The sequence below is a fragment of the Schistocerca nitens genome, chromosome 4 (assembly GCF_023898315.1).
Source record: "Schistocerca nitens isolate TAMUIC-IGC-003100 chromosome 4, iqSchNite1.1, whole genome shotgun sequence".
NCBI classification, from domain to species: Eukaryota; Metazoa; Arthropoda; class Insecta; order Orthoptera; family Acrididae; genus Schistocerca; species Schistocerca nitens.
Genome location: NC_064617.1, coordinates 852,461,593 through 852,467,986, shown reverse-complemented (window position 1 = coordinate 852,467,986; position 6,394 = coordinate 852,461,593). Strand labels below are relative to the sequence as shown.

Here is a 6,394-nt window from a genome sequence, read left to right as displayed (position 1 = left end):
TCCTTTGTTGAAGGACTGCATCGCTTCAGGATTCTACCATTAAACCGCATACTTGTGTAATCTGATCATTGCATTTGAGATCATTTCGGATAGTCACACCCAGATACTTGACGGACGTTACCGCTTCCAAAGACTGGGCATTTATTTTGTACTCATACATTAATGGGGATGTTCGCCTTGTTATACGCAGTAGGCTACACTTACTAATATTGAGAGATAACTGCCAGTCATTACACCACGCATTTATTTTCTGCAAATCCTTATTGATTTGTTCACAACTTTCGTGTGATACTACTTTTCTGTAGACTACAGCATCATCGGCAAACAGTCTCAGGCCGCTGTCAATACCATCAACCAGATCGTTTATATAAATCATAAAAAGCAGAGGACCTATTAGGCTGCCCTGGGGCACACCTGAAGTTGCGCTTGTTTCTGTTGAAGTCACCCCGTTCAGGACGACATACTGATCCCTGTCTGTTAGAAAACTTTCTATCCAACCGAAGAATTACTAGTTATTGGATATGTTTTACCTTGAAGTCAAATATCATTTTGAGGTGCAATTTATTATCAACAATTCCATACTTAGGAACATATCAAGGATTACATACAGGATTTGTATCAATTGGATAACGATGAAGGATAATTCTATTTATTGCATCAGAAGTATTAATCTTTGTATCATTCTTTTGGGCCTCATATGTCATCGGATAGACCATAAGCGCGCACTTTTTGTAGCAAGCGACAGTGCGGAACTGAGTCTAACGCCTTTCGAAAGTCGAGAAATATGGCATCAACCTGGGAGCCGATATCTAGAGCCTGTTGTGTATCATGCACAAAGAGGGCCAGCTGTGTCTCGCATGACCGTTGTTTCCTAAAACCGTGCTGGTTTCTGCAGATATTTTCAGTTCTGTTCAAGGATGAATGCCAGTAAGAAATCAGACGAAATGCAATTACTCTTTATCTACCCCACCAGAGACCTCAGGGTCTTTATACCAAAATACTCATAAAATATCCTTGTACTACTTCTGAAACTTTATTGGTATATTTCAGGTTCACCCGGTGCTGACTATGTGTAATACGGCAGGGGTGGATGAATGAGGTAAGTTCGTGCACAAAATCATGTGCCAGCAACATTTTTGCAATTGCGGACGGCTATACAGGCAGCACTGCTCAGTATTTCAGCAGGGGACTTCCAAACGACGTGTTAAGTCCACGCCACGTCGAGTTGCTGCACTACGCCGGTCAAAAGGAAGTCCGACACGATATTAGGAACTATCTCATGACGTTTGTCGCCTCAGTGTATAAGTGTAGAACAGATGCCGTTTGAATCCAGACAAATAGCATCAACGGCAATTGAGATATATATGTCAAATAAATTAGTAAGAGATAGTATTGATCCCCCATGGCCGCGCAGGATTAGCCGAGCGGTCTTAGGCGCTGCAGTCATGAACTGTGCGGATGGTCCCGGCGGAGGTTCGAGTCCTCGCTTGGGCATGGGTGTGTGGGTTTGTCCTTAGGATAACTTAAGTAGTGTGTAAGCTTAGGGACTGATGACCTTAGCAGTTAAGTCCCATAACATTTCACACACATTTGAACATTTTTGATCCCCCATGGTATACAGGGTGTTAGAAAAAGGTACGGCCAAACTTTCAGGAAACATTCCTCACACACAAATAAAGAAAAGATGTTATGTGGACATGTGTCCGGAAACGCTTAATTTCCATTTTAGAGCTCATTTTAGTTTCGTCAGTATGTACTGTACTTCATCGATTCACCGCCATGATTTCATACGGGATACTCTACCTGTGCTGCTAGAACATGTGCCTTTACAAGTATGACACAACATGTGGTTCATGCACGATAGAGCTCCTGCACATTTCAGTCGAAGTGTTCGTACGCTTCTCAACAACAGATTCGGTGACCGATGGATTGGTAGAGGCGGACCAATTCCATGGCCTCCACGCTCTCCTGACCTCAACCCTCTTGACTTTCATTTATGGGGGCATTTGAAAGCTCTTGTCTACACAACCCCGGTACCAAATGTAGAGACTCTTCGTGTTCGTATTGTGGACGGCTGTGATACAATACGCCATTCTCCAGAGCTGCATCAGCGCATCAGGGACTCCATGCGACGGAAGGTGGATGCATGTATCCTCGCTAACGGAGGACATTTTGAACATTTCCTGTAACAAAGTGTTTGAAATCACGCTGGTACGTTCTGTTGCTGTGTGTTTCCATTCCATGATTAATGTGATTTGAAGAGAAGTAATAAAATGAGCTCTAACATGGAAAGTAAGCGTTTCTGGGCACATGTCCACATAACATATTTTCTTTCTTTGTGTGTGAGGAATGTTTCCTGAAAGTTTGGCCGTACCATTTTGTAACACTCTGTATAAATCGGGTGAGAACAATGTTGCGGGAGCAACAATAAAACCATACCAAATTTAAAAGAACGCAAATCGTCAAAAACTGGCGAGTTTTACTGAAGCTCTAAATTAAGCGTGATCTTCAACGCGAGATGCTTTTCATAATTTCCATAACGAAACTCTATCTCGAAATCTATCAGAAAACACAAAGAGATTCTGGTTGTACGTAAAGTACAGCAGTGGCAAGACACAATCAGTACCTCCATAGCGCGATAACAATGGCAGTGTTACTGGTGGCAGGGCCACTAAAGCAGAGTTACTAAACACGATTTCCGGAATTCCTTCATCAAAGAAGACGAATTCGAATGAAGGACAACTTCCAACAATAGTAAATTAGAAGTAAATATCCTTGGTACAGCGACGCAGCTTAAATCACTTAAAAACCGCAAGGCCTCCGGTCCAGATTGTACACTAGTTAGCTTTCTTTCAGAATATGCTGATACAACAACTTCATACTTAGTACTCGAATACAGCCGGTCGGTCTTTGAAAGATCCGTACCCAAAGCCTGTAAAGTTGCACCACTCACCCCAAAATGGAAGAAAGGAAATAGAAATAATCTGCTGAATAATAGACACATATCACTGACGCCGAATTTCAGTATGCTCCAACATTACGAGTTATCTCGAAGAAAATCATTTATTTTGCCAACAGCCCACACGGATTCAAAAAATATCGTTCTTGTGAAACAGATCCAACTCTTTACTCTCACGAAGTAATGAGTACTAATGACAGGGGATGTCAAACTCATTCCATATTTTCAAATTTCCAGAAGGCTTTTGATACCGTACCTCATAAATTGGATCGATCACATTGATAATGTCAAGGAGGAGGAGGAGATTAGTGTTTAACGTCCCGTCGACAACGAGGTCATTAGAGACGGAGCACAAGCTCGGATTAGGGAAGGACTGGGAAGGAAATCGGCCGTGCCCTTTCAAAGGAACCATTCCGACATTTGCCTGAAACGATTTAGGGAAATCACGGAAAACTTAAATCAGGATAGCGGGAGACGGGATTGAACCGTCGTCCTCCTGAATGCGAGTCCAGTGTGCTAACCACTGCGCCACCTCGCTCGGGAGATAATGTTATGGGGAAAGCAAAGCAAAGGCTCCGATTCCCTGGAAGAACATTTAGAAAATACAACAGGTCCACTGAAGAGACAGCCTACACTATGCTTGTCCATTCTCTTCTCGAGTATTGCTGCGCGGTATGGGATCCGCAACAGATAGGATTCACGGAGGAAATTGAAAAAGTTGAAAGACGTGCACTCAATGCGTATTATCACTTAATAGGGTAGAGAGTGACACGGAAATGATACGCAAAATGGGGTATTGTATTGTATTGTATGTTAACCTGGGACCTAGAAACGACGGAGAGGATCCGTCCCCGCCGCAGCCGCAGTGGTCCATAACCCCATGACGACTACCGCAGTCCACTTCACCGCTCCGCCGCCCCACACCGAACCCAGGGTTATTGTGCGGTTCGGCCCCCGGTGGACCCCCCAGGGGACGTCTCACACCAGACGAGTGTAACCCCTACGTTTGCGTGGTAGAGTAATGGTGGTGTACGCGTACGTGGAGAACTTGTTTGCGCAGCAATCGCCGACATAGTGTAACTGAGGCGGAATAAGGGGAACCAGCCCGCATTCGCGGAGGCAGATGGAAAACCGCCTAAAAACCATCCACAGACTGGCCGCTTCACCGGACATCGACACAAATCAGCAGAGCGGATTCGTGCCTGTGACCAGGCGCTCCTTCCCGCCCGGAAAGCCGTGCGTTAGGCCGCACGGACAAGCGGGCGGGCTAGACGTGGTGGTGATCATTAAAAGAAAGGCGTTTTTTCTTTGCGCTAGGATTTTCTCATGAAATTTCAATCAGCAACTTTCTCTTCCGAATGTGAAAATACTTTTTCGGCACCCACCTAAGTAGCGAAAGAGGTTCATCGTAATAAAATAAGAGAAATCAGAGCTCGTAGCGGAAGATTTAACATTTAATTTTTACCGCGCGCTCCTAGAGAGCAGTGGAGAAGTAGTTTGAAAGTGGTTCGTAGAACTCTCTCCCAAGCGCTTAAGCATGAGCTGCTAACAGTGTAGATGTAGATGTAAATGTAGATAACGGCATGTGCAGTCAATCCACGGAATAAGGCCGACAAACCCAGTCAGCAAAAGATGCAGAAGTAACTAAAATGATTAGATAATATATTTCTTGCAGAAGCAATGCAGATTTCTTTCCGTACATGTTGGAGGGGTTGGTAACCTGTAATTGGACTGTTAGTGACCATATCTTGCAAGCGATCAGGTAACTCCTACCTACAGCCGTTACTGAACACATAAAATACATATATCACTGAAGAACAAGTACCAGAGATTTATTGTGGAGTTTAGGAAACAGCACACCGTTGGACTACTGCAACTTCGTACAGTGTTTTAAATTAGCGAAACAGTACAAAGGATTCCTCCAACAGCCATCCCTCCTCGCCCCATTCCCACACACACACAATCGCGTAGATCCCCCACCCCTCCCCCAATCCCCCACCTTCCCACACACACAAACACACACACACACGACAGAGAATACCCAATGATCTTGGGATGTTGCAGTTCTTCTTATTGCTTGCTAAGAAAATTGGATGACGAATTCCGACTTATGCAAGACACGTTATGGCGGCAAATACACTGTGCAAGTTAGAAAAATCGCAGCAAATGCTAGTGAAACGACAAAAGTGGTAGAAATCAGCGTGTTACCACACGGCAAACAAAGGAGACGAACACCACAACATCAAAGCCATGACAAGTTGTAGATAGTGTAGCAGATTCACAGCTACCAACATAAACATTCAATAGATCCATGTAAGAAAGGAAATAAAGTAACACACTGAAGATAGCTCAAAAAGTTCCGAAACATTTCTGGCTAAAACAAAACTCCAAACGTGTCTTGCATAAGGAGGAATTCCTCATCCAATTTAGAGAATAGCTAGTTGTATCACATTGCTTTGCCGCAGTTGTTCACCCCAGGAGTATGTTCAGGAAGGGCCTACCACGAGTAGAAATGACATACTACGCCGCAAGAGAGAATAATGACGTGACGGCTCACTTCATGCAAACAGCTCGTATGTCTACGCGCCGGTGGATGGAGAGACGGGTCGCAGACGGCCTCGTAACTGAATAACTGAGAGAGAACAACCTGAAGCTGGCGGCTTTATGGAGTCGTCTTTCGCAATTTTTCGTTAATCAGGTACTCACCACCTGGCTGCAAGTACCAGGACAAGCGGGGGTCTCTCGAAAGAACCGCCTTTGGCTCTCTTCTAGCCAAAACCAAAGACGAAGGTCCCCTTCGATTGCAAACAGTGGCCAAGTAGTGCCAAAGGCAGCGGAGGCATACTGTGCTTGGGGGCCTCTGCGCCACACTGTCAAGACTGAGCAGTGTCCCTTCGCCCAATGGCCGAATAGCGCCCTCTCTCAGCCTTTCGGAGCAGTTTTACCTCCTCTACTTGCAACAGTACGGTTTACTCAAACAAATGCGCTATCAATGCCTCACTTTATGTGACAAAGGTAGAATTGAAACACACTTCGGTGGGATGAGTAGATGCTCTGACAATTAACAATTAATATTTTGATTTGACCGATTAATTTTGATGTTCAAGCTATAACTCTTCATAGAGAGGCCGGTAGCTGCTTTTCCGGATCTGTTTCAAAAATCAAGTGCTACAATCGGACGATGCTGTATCCTTCGTATGATGGAACAATTTCCAAATCTGTAGGATTTGTGGATTTTGCTGACCTATTAACACTCATGCCAAGCATATACCAAATAAACCCAAACCGTATGCAGCCGCACCGACCACACACTTTGTGTCACCTTACAACGTACCATCAATACAGCGAATGTAAACATGCATTCATATCAGGAACAACAGTTCAATGCCCCCCACATTGGGACACTTGGTGCATCAATCCTGGATTGATTCATTT

General features: G+C 44.5%; 1 non-coding gene across 1 annotated transcript; it reads right to left on the bottom strand.

The window, feature by feature from the left end:
- Window positions 1-3,424: 3,424 nt before the first annotated feature.
- Trnaa-cgc (transfer RNA alanine (anticodon CGC)) lies at window positions 3,425-3,497 on the bottom strand. Its single transcript has one exon. It is a non-coding gene; the product is annotated as a tRNA-Ala (tRNA).
- Window positions 3,498-6,394: the final 2,897 nt, after the last annotated feature.